The following is a 16,919-nucleotide window of genomic DNA, read 5'->3' as shown; positions in this document are numbered from 1 at the left end:
CCTTTCTTTTTTCCCAACATGATCATCTGAAACAAAATTAAATTACTGTGATATACTAAACTGAAGGGACAGAACAGACTTAGTGGGGAAAAGTACTGTACTCCCTTACCTTTACTGCTTCAGAAAAAGTGTTTTTATAATCTCTTTATATAAAACCTCACTATAAGATATGGCTTCTTAGTGTAGTTGGTAAACAGCCTGCCTTTTAGTCAAGCACATCTTTAAAAATATGATGCATCACCTTACAAAACCAGTTGAGGATTTTTCCACAAAAATCCATATCTCGTCCCATAAATAAGAATGTTAAATGATGAGCGCTTCCTACATTATACACATCCCTGGATGTGATGTCCTTCTTGGTGAATTTTTGTTAAGAAACAAAATACAATTTTTATTGAGATCAATAAAAGATTAAGGTGACAAAGTGATTTATTGGCTGTACTGAATGCTCATTTTTTCCCCAACAACAACACGACCAACCAAGAAAAAAAAGGAGGATGTCATGAAGTGTTTTGTATTTAGCTTTGTTTTTACCTTGAGTCCTTGGAAAACTGGGAAAACAGATCTAAGTCATCCATCAAATCTTAAAATAGTGCTTAAAATGAGTAACTGCTGCTCTGGCCCTCAGACTACAACATATGGAGGAACTTATTATATGACCCACTACACACCAAAGTCCGTGAAAATACTCCCATTAACTTCAATGAACATAATTCCAGTACTACATAATGAAAGCAGGAAAGAAACCAGTTTATCAGTGCATGAGAGATGGTGCTCACCATCAAGTCTTTCCTTAGATTACTGCAAGGCTGCAAAGCCAGTTTGCCTCCTTGATGTATGATTTGGTGTGCCTCTGAAGAAAACTTTATTTAAAAGCTCTCAAAGAGGGGTGGATTAAATGTCCCTGGAAAAAGATCCCCTGAATACACTTTTTCCCCTAGGATCAACATCTCATATTGGTTTCCCCTTGTGTGAATTTAAGTAGGGTCTGTAATGAAGCAGTATTAAAGTCGTTGTTTCTGACTCCCGCAGCTCCTTCCCAGTGTTGGCAGAATTGCCTTCAGTGACAGATCCCACATGAATCAGGGTATAGGAAATGAAACAGCGTTTGGCTATGTTGTTGCTGAGTATTCTGGATGAGCTATCACCACTGGTGCTCTGAGATGCTCAGGGCACTGCAGGGGAAGCATCAGAGGCACTTGAAATTGGTGTAACCCAACTCTCGCTGCAGAAAGTCTTTGCACCATCTATTGATTAAGTGGCAAATATCTGAATCTGCTTCTGTCTAGTCTGGGAAGGAAAATATTAGAGGAATTGGTTTGCACCATCAGCAAAGTTGCTCACACTTTGCTTCTGTCTGGCCATTGCTTGCAGCCTGACCCGAACACCTAACTTAGAAAAAAACCACCAGGGTGAATACTAGCTGTCCTGTATTTCTGCAAATTGCTAGGGACTTGAAAGTATATGTTTTGCATATATGCCAACAGATAGACCTTAGTGTGCTTGTTTAAGTGCATGAAGTGAAATGAAGTTCAGATTTGAATTATTTACACTAGAAATGTTTGCTTGAAAAGTTTTGTGTAAAGTGACGTTGTGCTAGATATACCTGAATATAGGATTAATCCCATACCTATTGTGTAAGCTGTATAAAGTTTAGCATAGTTTTCCATAACATGAAAAAACGCAGTAGTAAAATACATCTGAAATCTTAAAAATGGGATGCAACTCCAAATATAAGTAAAATTTACCACTTATATAAAAGCAATGATCCACACCTCACTAAACATGGGTTTAATCAAATACTTAGCATCAAACCTAACCATTTATAACCATTTGTGAATGTAGTCATTACTGTGCTCTGCTTTTAAATAGCATTTTAATGTTGACTGTAATTTCATCTTAATTTTTAATATCAGGTCCTTCCTATTAGTTAATTTTTTATGCATATTTAATTCAACTATTGTTGCGGTATGAAATTGTTGATGCCATTGATTGGGAAAGAAAACTTAGCACTTCATAGAAAGTTTTGGGGAAGGCATGTTGTCAGTGAGAAAACTCAAGCCTATTTTCATTGTAGTCTTCTGTATGAGTGTTAACAGAAGTGTTTCTGCTTAAATCCTTATATCTTTTAGCAGTGAGATTCCCAGCCTTGTGAACCTGCACCAGCTGGTTGTACCATTCATCAGCTGTTGTCTTCTCCTGAGCTTGGCTTGGTTTCTTTTCTTTTCCTGTTGATTATGTAGGTTACGACCAGCTGAATAGAATATATGGCAGGAGGGGAAGACTATGTCACGTGAGCGTGGCAGAATAAGGCACTGGGTTCTGCTTAAGCTGCTCCTTACTTTCTGAGGGCTGCTTGCCCCTCTGCAACCCCATCTCAATGCACAGCAGAATTCGATGAACTTTAAAAGCATCGGTGCATCAGATTTTGCCTGACGGTTATTTGGTGCACCTAAACAAAAAGGAACTGTTGTTCACTGTGCATATTGAGCATCACAATTGGGGATTTGGAGTTTAAGCACCTATTAGACTCAATTCCTGAAGAAGGTATGAAGTTGGAGAGAGTCCCTTATGTATGGAAAGTGTGGCCCTCTAAATACCAGTGAGAAATTCCTGGAGAAGGGGCATTAGTGCAACACACAAAAATAACATGGTGGCATTAGATTTTTTAATATGTAGTAAAAAATTATTGTGCACAAAGAGTACTTGTTATATGTTTTTTATTCTCATCTGGAATATACAGAGACTGTTTTTTTTATCAAATTTGGTAACTCATGAGACTTCAGTGTTAGAGCAGCCATCATCTGTATGTTGCTTTAAAACAAGAACCGACTTTTCAGCACGCGTGTTTATCCAACTGTCAGAGAGAAAGAATATGTGAAATGTGTAGTATATCTTTGAACTAGACAAAATTTCAGTTGGCAAAATAATCTGTTGGGATGATATTGCTTTTGAGCATTTTGCATATTTAGAATGAGCTAGCTCGTGTGTGCTCATATCTGTATACAGTAGAAAAGCTTGCATCAGCTTTCATGCTTTTTGGAGTGTTCCTGCTCTTTGACAGTCCCTGAGTCCAGTTATGATAAGTAACAGGGTGTGCAACTTCAGTGGAAAACTCACAGGAGCTTTCTTGCACTGGAGAACAAAAAGAAGTGGGGTAGAACAGGACAGTCAAGTCCAGTTATTACTTTGATGTTCTGGAGATCAGTTTCTGCACTTAATCTTCCTGTATGACTGTTGGTCAAGTCATTTATATCTCTGAGACTCTGTTTCTCCCACATTAAAGGAGCTAGTAGCATTGCTTTACTTCACAGATGTGGGTTTTGAAGGTAAATGAAGCTCAAAATTCAATTTTTAAACTGTATAACTGGCACAGTGATGAAATAGAAACAGGGTTATCATAATTATTGAACAATTGATGTCTTTCCCCTGAGATAACTGTATTAATTTGGCTTAGCTGTGCATGTAAAATTGTGGGAATGAAAGCTCGTGCCAATGCATATCACTTCTTTGTTTCGCATATTAGTCTGGCCAAGAAACCCTGTAAAGCATGTTTGTAAAATACATTTTCATGTCTTAAGGCCATCTTGGACCACAAGCAGGTAAGATTCTATCTTCTTCTAAAATGTTGTGTAGGTCCTTAGCAGAGATTTGTGATATATGGGCTGTGTTTCCCCTGCATCATCCATCACGGGGTCTTCACCTTTCAGTTTGGTAGAGGTAGTAGCTGCCAATCTGAATGTGCCATTTTTTTTTTTAATCCATCCACGCATCTTCCTGCTGAAATAAACATTTTTTTCTTCTCCATCTTCTCTTACTGCAGAGAAAAAGACATATTAACATCATTTTCTCTTTATGCATCCTATGCATGTTAATGAACATGTGTTCTATATTTTGTTTGTTCATTTTGTGATGCTTTCCAATGGGATAGTAATCAAAAGTATGCGTAGCAAAATGTTACTGGCAGCATGTGAATTGAAAAGTCTTTGCCTGTAGATGGTCAAATGATTTTGTGCATCATTTTGGAAAGAGCAAGAATAACTCCAGTGTTTTGAGGAGCAACTCTGATTTGCACAGAATTATTCATAGCAAAATATGTGCAGATGTGGAGCTCTCATCAATAGATACCTCAAAATTTATTGCTTTTTAACAATTTGAAATTACATCCTTAAAACAAGATTCAAGGGAAGTCACAGACTGCTTATTAGTGTATATGTATTTTATTGGAGAAGATTAATAAATAATTTCTGTTTAACTAGGGCAGATAAGACATTCAAAATAACACTACTCGTAATAACTGAAAGCTAAAACAAATGTATGACTGTTGCCAGGATTGCAGGAAACAAGGAATCATGCAGATATTATTTTAACTGATATGATACCATCAGCAGGGTACTCTTATTTAGAGAGGTGGTTAGGGTCTGCTGTGCTGGTTAAAGCCAAATCCAGGGCACTTTTATTAATGCAGCTCATGGAATGAGTCTAATGCATAGAAATCAGAGGGCAGAGAGAAAGAGAGCAGGGTGAGATTTTTTTAATATTTTTTTTTGTTTTTTTGTTTAAGAAACAGGGTACTCCTGCTTTGTGTATATTATTTGGTTTGGTTAAAGCGCACTAGTGGAGGACAGAGGATAAATAGAAGCCGCTTTCCTAACAGAGCTGGGTTTTGCATTAATGCTGGGCAAGACTTGTGCTATAGTGAGGTATTTTGAAACAGGACAATACCTAAATGTCCTTCACACAGGTGTCATTGCAGGAGGATATTTCTCTTACAGGAACTTCATATAGCTACCTGGGAGGGATAGAATAGCAACAGTACCAGATAACCATTTAAGATGGGAAATAAAATTGCAGGTGTTCATGGTCTCAATATTTATGTATTAATTACTCAGATTTGCATAAAAGTAAAACAATTTAACTAACTCATGCAAGAAACCCTATAAGCCAAAATGGCTGTTGATATCAAAGATCCATCCACTTATGATCTCTCTCTGCTCCTTTCTTCCCGTATAAAATTCTACCAACTCCTCCTTGGGGAAGGAAGCTGCCATCGTAAAAAGATCAGATAAAGAGAGGAGAATAATAATGGCAGCATTAGCAAGAAGATCTGCGTAATACCATTGCTTCTGCCGTGGTACCTCTGTCCTCCCTAGCAGGTTCCCTGAAGCAAGATGCAATATATCTCTTAGTTTGAATATTTCATTTCCAGGGGTACATCTGTTTTTCTTTCATGTTATATTCAGCGTTACCTATTTGTAATACTTTTTAAAACCAATTTTCCAGCTTCTCGATATGGTACAAGAGAAACAGAAGCTATGTATCAGTGTAATGATAAAAGGCATGAGGAAAAGGGGAAAGTAATAATTGGTTGCAAATCAAGTTATGAACCTCAAGCAAAAATAAAAGTAGAAGAAAGAGGGAAGAGAGTTTTATAACCTCAGTAAATAGCAGAAATTACAATGTGCTGTGTACATTTGGTTTGTACTTTTATACTGAGTTAGTGGATAAGGATATTTATCTGATGTTGTTCGCTCTACACATAAACTCTTCTGATTTAGATGATAGATAGAAACCATTTATACAGATAAACACAGTAGGGGTCTAAACACGGATCCCTGTGGAACACCAGATGTGAGTAAATGAACATTTGATTTTCCTCTTGTCTGCTTCTGACAACCTGATGGATAAGAAACCATCTCCTGAATTCCCTTAAAACCTGATAGCACTAATGCAGATAATAACATAGAGTGAGATATGGTATTTATTAAATCTGCTCTCTAAATATTAATACGACAGCAGCTGTGATCTTTCTACTCTTTAACTGTACTCTTTAAGCACTGTGTCACTTGCTAACAAAGATAAATGCACAAGACTGATGTAGAGGGTTTAGGACCACAGGGGTATTCAAATACTTAAGATTCATGCAATTTAGAAATTAATATTCTACATCACAATTGATTAAATAAAAGGAGTGTGAGAAATTTACAAAATTGCTTTTAAAATGGAAACAGATTGTGTGAATGGAATAAAAAGCAGCTATGTTAATTCTTTTTTGTCCATTGTCCCAGGTGGATCTAATGCCAACCACTGAAGAGTGTATTAGGAGAAAGGAGCTTTAGTATTTCATAAGTTAGAAATATCATCTCTGAAGTGTCAGCAGTTTTATATCCATTTTTCTCTCCCTCTCCATTTGCTCCATATCTCTGAGACGAAAGTCTTACAGAGAAAGAGGCCACCAGGGGCCATGTCTTGGCCAGATGCTTTTATTCACTATGTCATGTCTTTTCCAGAGTTAACTGTCAAATGCACTTGTAGTTCAAGCATTCTTGGATGGTGGGGGGTGACTTCCAGTGTTGTAACCTCTTACCTAAAGCTAAATTCACCAACTCCATCTTGCCAGAAAAGCCCATAAATCCAGCACCTCTCCCAGGTCACATGTGCTTATTTTATTAGCCCAGTTTGATTGACTTTGGCTGAACTGGGCTTCACATTTATCAGTGAAACGGTAGCGAGGATCCATACCAGCATTTGCACAGGCAATAATTCTACTTTCTTTTATGTAGTGTAAATCCCAGTCTAAGGGAACAGGGAAAACTGAAACCGGTATCACACAGATTCTTAGGAAAGCCTGTGATCTGTTGCTTTAAGTAGTTGGTTTCTTTATATCTCTGGGACAGAGTTGGTGTGTCCAAACACACGCTGTGGCAGTGTCCGCATTTGTGTGGAGTTTGAAGAGCTGATCATGTGCAGCTTGCGTTGGCTACAGGCAGAGCATAAGATGGTATTTAGCATCAATGTTCAGGCAACTTTTGGAGTCCCACATTACGTGTTTGCATTTAGTGTGCTGTGTTCAGTTGCATACGTGTGTGGAAGAGGAGGTCCCATTTGTTTCGTACCAACTTCTCTGGAAAGAAACTCAGACGGCAGAAAAAAGCCCCCCTTGTTTACACCAAGACTAAATTGCTGAGATGACAGGTTTAAGAGGAAGAGAGTTCTTGGAGACTTTCTTGCTAGATTCATTAAGGATCCTTCAGCCCAGCTTTGTTCAGCAAGCTGTCCTGATCTGAGCTGTTACAGTTCCGGGTATCTGTTAATCTCTTCAGTCTGAGGTTTCTGATACTGCAGTGTCTGTGGGTATTGCAAATGGGCTATAGCTACCTTCTACTCCGTGGCAGCATATCCTCACTCTTGATGACATAGTGCAGCTTTATAGGCTCTTCTGCATCAAGTCCATCAGTCCCAACTTGAATATGTTGATTAGTGATTTTATACTGGACTCAATAAACACAGTAGCGGGTACTTAGAATAATTCTACTGTTAGGAATGAAAAGCTAATTGGCTTTGAAGAAAATAACCCACACAATTTGTACCACTCCACTGATCAGAAACTGGACCATGGATAATTGAGATAGTATGAAACACCTACTGCCTCATGCTCACAATTTTTGGATCCATTAATTCCTACAGTGCTTTGTGCCTACCTACAGGAGGATGTTACAACAGTTTAGTTCATTATAAACAATTCTGCCCCATTTACTTTAGAATTCTGTGGTTGTTAATCCATAAATGTGTAGAATGCAAATCTGCAAACAAAGGAGCTTGGAAATAGTGTGTCTTTTCTGCAATCCACTGTTTCAGTATGATGTTAAAGATTAAAATTTTATAAAAAGGGGAATCACATTTTCACGTAGATGCCCATATGGTTATAACTGAGCCTAAATGTGAAGAAGGTTTTGAATGGTAGATGGTTTGGGGTGTTGTTTAGGTTTTTTTTGGTTTGTATTGCTTTGGAGTTTTTTTGAGGAGATGAATCACAAAAATTGTGTTCAATTCCAAAATGAAATAGGAGTTTGATGTGGATTATGGGAGCACAGAGTTTGTGGCCAGTATAATTACATTTGATGCTATACAAATTAAAAAAAATGAGTGAATTCTGTTTCACTCAAGAAAAATGTTATTCAACATTGTTATTGCTTCTCCTGCTTTTTAGAAAGGGGAAGGAAGGAGTATCATGGTGCTTGTGACAGAAAAATTCAAACTGTCATTAGGCATTGTCATTTTCAATATGATTCTAATGTCAAATGAGGGACACATTTTCACAGATTTAGAATTTTGCCTTAATTCAAATGATACATCTTGAAAATGTTTTTCTTCTCACGGCTTTTGTTAAATGATATATTTTTTAAGTCTTTCCACAGCATTTCATGATGCTAATTGATAGTTCAGTTGCCTTTCTCCCAGAAGACAACAAACTCTACCCCACTGTTAAGTAACCAGCAGATTTAACAGCTTACTTTATAAATGGTATTTTCCTAGATCAAAGTTTTTTCAAACATTTTTGATATATGGTTTATAAAAACTTTGTAGTCTGGAGTTCCATAGCCCTGTAAGGAAGTTTGTGGTGGGTTGACCCTGACTGAATGCCAGGTGCCCACCAAAGCCACTCTGTCGCTCCCCTCCTCAACTGGACAGGGGAGAGGGAATATAACGAAAGGCTCGTGGGTGGAGATAAGGACAGGGAGAGATCACTCACCAATTACCATCATGGGCAAAATAGACTCGACTTGGGAAAAGTAACTTAATTTATTGCCAATCAGAGTAGGGTAATGAGAAGTAAAATCAAATCTTAAAACACCTTCCCCCGACTCCCCTCCTTCTTCCTGGCTCAACTTGACCTCCCGATTTTTTCAACCACCTCCCCCTCAGCAGCACAGGGGGACAGGGGATGGAGGTTGTGGTCAGTTCATCACCCGTTGTTTCTGCTGCTCCTTCCTCCTCAGGAGGAGGACTCCTTACACTCTTCCTGTGCTCCAGTGTGGGGTCCCTCCCACAGGAGACAGTCCTTCACAAACTTCTTCGATGTGAGTCCTTCGCATGGGTCCCCCACGGGGTCACAAGTCCTGCCAGCAAACCTGCTCCAACACGGGCTTCCCACAGGTCACAGCCTCCTTTGGGGCTCCACCTGCTTCAACATGGGGTCCTCCACAGGCTGCAGGTGAATATCTGCTCCTCCATGGACCTCCACGGGCTGCCGGGGCACAGCCTGCCTCACCATGGTCTGCACCAGGGGCTGCAGGGAAATCTCTGCTCTGGCATCTGGACTACCTCCTCCCCCTCCTCCTTCACTGACCTTGGTGTCTACAGAGTTGTTTGTCTCACATACTCTCACTCCTCTCTTCAACTGCAATTCCTCTCCCACAGTTTTTTTTTCCCCCTTTCTTAAATGTGTTATCCCAGAGGCACTACCACTGTCACTGATGGACTCAGCCTTGGCCAGCAGCAGAGGATCCATCTTGGAGCGGCTGGCATTGGCTCTATCATGCATGGGGGAAGCTTCTAGCTTCTCACAGAAACCACCCCTGTAGCCCCACTGCTACCAAAACCTTGCCACACAAACCCAATACAAAGTTTAAACCTACTGACAGTAGTCCGGAGTTTCTTGGTTTCCTTTGATGGATCCCGTACAAATTATCCTCAGATGCCTGTGAGTGAACCACTTGAAAACCACTGTTACGGGTTAAAATAGTCTCAACAGATAAAATTATCTTGTATAAAAAGGAAATCTCTTTCATCAGATCTGGTAAATTTATGCTAAACTCAATTTTTCAGCCAAACTAGCAACAGAGTAATTGCTAGGAAGGGCAGTAATGTCTGATATTAATATTAAAAGAGGAAACCTTCTTGGAATATTGAAATCTTATTTTCACCTGGCATTTGATTTGATTTCACTTTTTTCACTGGCACAAGTCTAGATAAGAAATTGCTCATTGGAAATGGTATCCTGAGTGAATAACAATTTCTGTGAATGAAGTGGAGTCGCCATATTTTTTTGTCCGGGTCTGCAAGGAGCTGATCCAGTCTAATGGGAAGAGAGAGCAGCAGCATTATTCATAGCAATATGTAAAGTACCCTCTTGGGCTCCCCATACATTTCATCTTTCATTATCAAATTGACACTCCTGCATTCATTGTCTGGCAGGGAATACCACAGGCTATATTTCTGTACTTTTTCTCCCTCCATCCAGGCATTCTCTCAGTGCCTTGGTAAATCATCATGTTAAATCATTAATAGCGAAGAAAGGCATGCTACGTAAGCAATTATATACTGATTAATGTCTAAGTTAAATCTCTCTCCTCAAAGATATTGCTGACCTGCTGAGTATCTCCATCATATTCATTTTCTTTGTTCTTTGGTAAAAGCTGATGGCTTAGCAGTCCAAGCACAAAGGCAGGAGTGTTCTTAGGTTCAAATCATCATGCACAGCACTGAACATTCTCTCTCAAAATCAACATGGGAGGACACAGGGTCTGAAAATCTTCAACAAAGCCTTATCTAGCTGGTAAAATTCTGCGCATGCCCTCAAAACTCTTATCCTTGTTAACATCATGGCAGTTCCAGTAGTATTAGCAGTGACGGGAGCTCTCACATAGATGGGCCATTAGCGCTGGCAGTACTGCATCAATTCAGCCTGCTGTGAGTAAGTGTAGGTGACACGGTGCTTAAAATGTGGGCAACCATAAGTGCTTTTCTCCAGTGGAGCTCCCAGTGTTACTACTAACATGAGAACCAAACGGGCATTGGCTCATGTAGGAATGGTTTGAATCATTTCATTATACAGGTTAGAGTCTCTACAACGCAGACAGGGAAACAATAGAATAAAATCCTGACTGGTGAAGTAGGGTGGGATTCAGGAAAAAGAGATTATATTTTGGTGTTTTTCTAGTGGGGGAAAAAGAAAAAAAGTATAAAATAACAGAACCTGTTAGAATTCCACAAGATGTCTGTGATGCTTAGTCTGTATAAATACAATCATAACATCTGTAAAGTTATTTTACAGGTGAAATTCATTCTGAAACAGTACCATGTTAATCCTTATGTAATTTACTGTAGGGTGGCCTTCCTGAGCAGAGGAGGACAGCCTTGATAGACACCCACTGAAATCATCAGTCTCTTTTGCTTCATTGTACTGAGTTTAAATGCACTGATTTCTCCTTGCTGTATGTGTAAAAGTTTAACCACTTACACCCAGAAGTGTGCTCACAATGGTGACCTTATGCCACAGAAACGTAAATCTGTGCTGTTAGCTCTTTGGGATGTAGGTGGTGTTTTCTTTTTGTGCTGAGGGGCAAATTACTGACAAATAGAATTCACATACTTAGTGGCTAAAAAGAAAAAGGAAATACCAATATTGTGTATCTGCTGACAGAAAGAAATATTTATAGGACATTTGCACTGATAGTCATTTTAGACATTTTCTTTTTTTAAATCAGAAATAGATATTGAAATACAACTGACAAGTTCCTCCTCCTCTACCCCAGAAAATAAGAATGTAAGACCAATCTCTTTTTTCCTTCTTTCCCTTAGCTGTGCTTCCTATTCCTTTGCATTGGGATTATGTGTTCTCTCCTAGACCAAAGCCCGGCTGAGAGAGCATGGTTCAATACAGTTGTGCTGTAGTCAGGACCCAAAAGGCAGTAGCATGCTAAAGGGTATTTTCTGTAACATCAGACCCCACTTTGCCACTCTCCATGAAAGAATGGTAACATGAGAAGGATGGCTTTGCACACTCTCCTCATTTCAAGCTTAATCCTCTCCCACCAAGGCTCAGATCTGTTGCTTTGGTATGCAGGTATCAACCTTTGATTGCTGGGAAGTGTGTCCAGCTTTCAACTGGGGACAGATGCCTCCCCAGTTATGTAGCAGAAAGGAAAATACACCTTTTAGCGTGACCAGGGATATGCATTTTGTCAGACTCAGCGAGGTGAGAAGCTTACTTCAGAATTGTTACTCAAGCTGTCTTTTATGCTATTACTGCTAAAATATTTATTGTATATTAATTTCTGAGTACACCAACATCCTGTGCCGGGTTCTGTTATAGCCCAAGGACCGCATTGGATTGTAGGGTTGAAATGGAAGTTGAGTGTATCTTCAAAGGTATTCAGATGCTGTACTGAACGCAAGTCCAGCAGAAACGGATCTATTCCTTTTGCTTCGTACAATGAATTTTTATTGTTTCACGCATACAGCTCTGCACATACTTAATAATATTCACTCTGTTTCTTTAGAGGTACCAGTTGTAATGTTATTTGTGAAACAAACATTCCTCTGGAATTTGAGCTTTGTGCTACAATATTTCAGCTGTTGTGGGTTTTTGGCAATGCTGATTACCTATAAATCTTCTTACCTGTTTTTCCAATTGAAGTTATTTAACACTTGACAAAATCTGGCACGGGGATTGCAGAAATGTTGTAGCTATTAGAAGTTTTTCTTTTTACATGATATTATATCTGACTAAGAATTTTCAGTCAGTCATCATGAAGCACCATAGTAAATTGTGCCAAGTTTGCACTTCTTGTAAGTGCCACTACTCTAACAATTTCTCGTCTCCTTCCCCCAACACCTATTACTGCTCCATCTCTGTTATCAGGCTAAGAAATTCTATCTTCTACGCAAGTTTGACTGTACTAGTAATAAGAAATGGAGTACCACAGGCAAAATCATTCAAGTAGCTCATGGTAGGGCTCCTAGCCATGCTTCCTATGCTCCTCCAGAAGAGACTTGTATACTGCCCTATAGCCTCCTTACAGACGCTAGCCAGCCAGCCTGTTGAGAAAGCTCCTGGCCATGTACCCTGGGGCAGAAGCTGCAGTCCCTGCTGAGGTCCACCTGAGTGTTTCAGGGGGTGGAGGGAGGAGGGCTTCTGTTAGCTCTTACCCCTGTGCAGGCACATATGCAAGACAAAGGAGAGCATTAGCCTTCTGGATGAGCTCAATTAAGTCAAAGCTTAGAAAAGCAAGCACCTAAAGTGCTACAGTAGTTTGGGGCTCATGGGTCTGGAATAAGTGAAAGAATGAAATATTCAGTTGCTGCAGTATGACCTTCTGTGAAGAACATTTTATTGCACATAGTGTTTCTCCCTTTCACATTCATTTTCTCCGTCATCATTGTTTATTTTCATCTGATGCTTTAGGGTGAAAATGTCCATTAAAATAATGTAGTTTAATGCTTGAATATATTTTTCATCCCTTCTTTCCTTTTCCCTCCTTCTCTCTCCCTCCCTCTCTCACACACACATATGTTTATCAAAGGCATGGGCCAAAAGCACAAAACAAGATCACTCAACAGATGAGGGCTCCTGAGCATGAATTACTGACTGGGTAGATGACACGGCTTTTAGTGTTTTTCAGAGAAGGCTGGCTGACTTATAGGAAAACTAATAAGTCCTTTCAGGCTTGCAATGAAAGGTGAAACTACAGGGAAGTAGCAATAAACAAATAAGATTTTAGGGGCTCCCAGTATTCTTGAGGGTGAAATGTGGCAAGGGAATAAAGGAGGCAAGAAAAGGTAGCTCTGCTTCAAAAGCATACAGGCTATAAGCATTCCAGAAGAGACATAAAATTAATAGCAATTTGAGGCAAAATATTATCTCCTAAGCGATGGTTGGAGAATATTATGCCAATAAATTCAGTGTCTTTTTAAAAGTCTATTAATTTCATCAACTTCTTCAATGATTTGTGAAACAGAGTGACTCATAGATAGTGGTGGAGCTCAGCACACCTGTAATCTCTTGGTTTTGTTGTCCTTGCCTTTGACTAGTTGTCTCAACCATTTGCCACCTCAGTTTTCCTTCCGTCCCACCCCCAGTTTACCCTCTGTCTTTCCTGCTATAACCTGTGCACCATTTGAGAGACAGTAGTATATCTGCAGTATACCTGCCCTAAAGGCCTTGATTTCAGCCGGTGTTTCAAAATGTTCTTGTAATTAAAAAAAATCAGATTTGTAGATATATTTTATTAGGATGAGTAACAGACCTTCTAAATTTTTATTTTAGTGATGTTCCCTTTTTTTGGTCAAACTTACAAATCAGACAGCCCGTCCCCTAAGTTGCCGACCTCCTTAATAAACAATATTAAAAGGGAAGTAATCGCTTATATTACATTGAATCTTTTCCTGGAGGAGAAGTTGTGTTAGTAAAGTCTGAGGAACAGAATTGAGGCTTAGGGGAAGCAGAGTCTGTTTGGTTTGACAGAAAGGAGAAAAGCGTGGATGTAGGTTGTTTCATGAAACACTCTAGAGAAGTGTGTTTTAAGCTGCCCATAATCATGCATTAACCTTCTGATCATGCTGGAAATACTGTAGACTCTCTTGCTTTCATGGATGGGATGGTATTTACAAGCATCTGTATATTTCCCTGCTAAATCTAAACCCAAAATGTCTTCTGGGCTGAGATGTAATTTGTATTATCAAAACTGCAGGATCCACTAAATCTAGAGCAAATGGAGAGCAATGCAGGTTTTATTTAGAGATGCAGTGCAGAGCAAAAATAAAACTTAGATTACCAATTAATGATGGGCATTGAAGCTAACCCTGTACAACCAGAACCAGAACAGCATGTCACAATGATAGAAGGAAAAAGCAAAGACATGTTATTTGGTAACAAACGAAAGAATTATAAATCTTAAAGCTCGAGGTGTTAAACAGTGAAAATGACTGTGTGAGTGATGCACAGTTGAACATGGCAAAAGTTTGTGAGATGCCATTGGTTTATCTCAGGGTGCTGAAAATGCAGTTTTATTATTGCCACTGTTTTATTACTTGTGCCCAATAATGTTTTTCATAGGCAGAATGTTTCCCCATTCTCCAAGGAGTGGTCCAGACTTCACAGTTTAAAATAGATGGGGAAAATATTCAGGGAACATTAACTTCAAGCGGGACTTTCTGCTCTGATTGACAGAATTCATTACAGAAGGTGTGTTAGAGTTTTCATGCCCTTGCAACTGCTCAGCTAGACTTTAAGCCTCACTTCCCCAAGCATGATTCAGCTCAGATCGCCCTCCACCCTGGTCTTTATGTGGCAACACAGAAAACTAATTTTGGTTAGTTTCTTAAACAAAACCTTGCTAGTTCCATATTGTCTATTAAATCCCATTCAAAATATAACCTGATCTGAGAAAGTCTTTATTTCCTCTGCTCTCACTCAGCCTTTTCCTGTTGAAGTTGGAGGCTCCCCAGAGCTCAGTGGGGTCCCTTGTTTCTCACTGCCCCAGCTTATGGATGTAAGCACCATGGGAAATTTAGCCATATCTACTTAGGAATCACCTGGATTTTTCACACCCTGTGAGGGCTGTCCCAAGATGACACTCAAAAGCATGATGAAATCAATCACTAGAGGAGGCAAATCTCTTCACAATGGCAAAGTGTGTACTGGAAGATGTGGTGTTTTGGGAGGTCTCCCAAGAAAGGAATTTGCCTACTTACCTAATAAGGCACATCCTGCAGTTTTCCTGGAGGGCTGGCTAGGAATCTTGTTGTTCTTTATTTATTTAAAGGCTTTATATAAAAAGGGAAGCAACAAGACACCTCCCCAGGCATTTCCAGGTGCAAAGATTCCTAAAGTTTGTGAGTATTTCAAAGGTCTTTGAAGCTGATAAATCTCAAATGCTTGTGACCCACTTGCAAGTCAGTCCTTCCTAAATGAGAGGCGTACTGTTAGGTATTTATCCATCAGCTGCTCATACCAGAGTGCTCTAAGGTGACGCTCAGAAGAGAAAGCTCACACAAGCTAATATTAATTTGGAGGTCAGCCTAGAAAATTGCAAAAGTCCTTATTGGCCTTAAAAATCGATGAATTGATAGCAAGTGTTGGCAAAAGGTCACTGGTCATAGATAAAAGGCTAGCTATCAAACCATCTAAGTGCTATCAACACTTTTTTATTATAAGGAGGTTTAAATGAATCCCAGATTTGTTTGTCAGATATTGTTCAGTCACTTTTCTTCCCCTTGAACAGTTTCATGCAGATGTTTTCTACCTGTAGGCTGCTTCTGAAAAATTACCAGCTACTCCAGAACACCATATAAAGCTTCCTGTAAGCCCGTCCCAAACATTTCCCAAAGTATTGTGCAACAAACAGTAGAGCAGCTCTCCAGTCTGAGTGCCTTATGATTTATGAATAACTATGGTTTCCATTAAGCTGCAGAAAGGGGATAGTGTGTTTCACCCTGTGCTGAGAACCCCATTTGTTTCCATTCCTGTCAGCAGTTTGCATAAGTGAATGATTTTATTTCATGTGAGAGAGAAGGCAAACACACAAGTTATCCCAGCAGTGGAAGATTTGTCAAATAAAGCTTTTAATAATGGTGTTATTTGACAGTTTTATAGTGCTTCAACTTTCGAGCAGTTTGAAGGTGGTAGGTTTTCAATAAAAATTAAGTCCTTATCTAGAAGAAACTCAGTCCCTGTTGTTTTAAAAGAACTAGTCTTGGCTGCATTGGAGCACCTTAATCTACTATTGAAAGTAAATCTCAATCCTTTTCTGTGTTAATATATCTCGCAATCCATCATCAGTAGGTGTTCTGTGTATTTTTTTTTGCCCTAGTATATCAAGGTGGCCTGATAAAACACCTTCCTAACCAAACTTGTTGGGTGATCATTATGTTTCTCACAAGAATAAATTATCCAGTGTAGTTCTCTGTGGCTTACTTAAATAGTCCAGCAGTGTTTCCAGTCACTCTTGCTTATTTCTTTAATTTGTTTTAAGGGGTCCAGTAAGTTATTCAGGTGAGGAGAAAAGGAACAAGGAAGTTCCTGGTTTTCACAAGGTCAGAGTTAATCTTATCTGTGTTCACAAACCATCGTACATCATAGGATAACCACACAGTGACTGAGAACGTGTTAATAGAAAACCAGTTCCACATTGAAAGTTCCTTTGCTTAAAGGAGGGATTTTCAAAAGAATCTAAAGCTGCCTGAAATTCCCTCCCAGGTAAATAAGCATAAGTTTAAAGGGTTATATTATTTATACATCTGCTGCTTTTATTACAAAAGTTTGTTGATCTCCACTATCCTGTGGAGAAGTTAGATTTTTAATACAAGCCTTTTACCAAAACGATTTCTGAGAGAGGGCTCTAACCTTGATAAGT

The sequence above is a fragment of the Strix uralensis genome, chromosome 16 (genome assembly GCF_047716275.1).
Source record: "Strix uralensis isolate ZFMK-TIS-50842 chromosome 16, bStrUra1, whole genome shotgun sequence".
NCBI classification, from domain to species: domain Eukaryota; kingdom Metazoa; phylum Chordata; class Aves; order Strigiformes; family Strigidae; genus Strix; species Strix uralensis.
The sequence above is the reverse complement of the archived record's forward strand: the minus strand, read 5'-3'. Positions refer to the sequence as shown.